The following is a 697-nucleotide window of genomic DNA, read 5'->3' on the forward strand; positions in this document are numbered from 1 at the left end:
AGGATGAAATCGACTTCAGGGAAAGACATAGTCACCTATCATTAAAGTTTACTGACATTGTTCTCTACAAGAAACTACTCCTATTTGGTTTTGACTTCAGCAAGTTTCAATCACATAAGATAAAAGGTTTCCAGCTTGGATGTTTCTCTCTGATTTTGGGGATGAGACAAGAATGGGAGACAAGACAGGACAAAAGATTTATCAAGCAGCTCCTAAAGTGGGCTCTTGCTTTTGCCTGCGTTGAGGTACAAAAGGCAGTATTTTCTTTTGAAAGTACTATCTTTCTTATACGTGGACTGGATATTTTCTCCTTTCTTGTTTAGGAGGTACCATTGGAATCTTAACATTTATATAAATTTTCTTAAATTAAAAATTCTTTGTCCCTAAAACGCCATAGAGAAAAGCCAGAGGAGAAAAAGCAAAAGCTATCCATGGCAGCTGGCACGCACACTTTCCTCTAGCACTGCGTTCCCACACAACGGGACCACAGGCTGGCATGAAAGGAAAAGGGCTGAGTGACAAAGGCTGTCCCTGCTCCATACTCTGCTTTTCCTGCAGAGCAGCATCGCCAGGGGGCTTACATCCCTCCTACAGCCTCTTCCTTCCTCCCTCTGTCTCACCTTCGAGGATGCGGAGGAGCAGAGAGGGAGCAGCCCACCTTTATTTAGCAGCACTCCCCGCTGCCTCTCCCCTCCCA

This window comes from Cariama cristata, unplaced genomic scaffold, assembly GCF_000690535.1.
Source record: "Cariama cristata isolate BGI_N322 unplaced genomic scaffold, ASM69053v1 scaffold24874, whole genome shotgun sequence".
In the NCBI taxonomy this organism is placed as follows: Eukaryota; Metazoa; Chordata; class Aves; order Cariamiformes; family Cariamidae; genus Cariama; species Cariama cristata.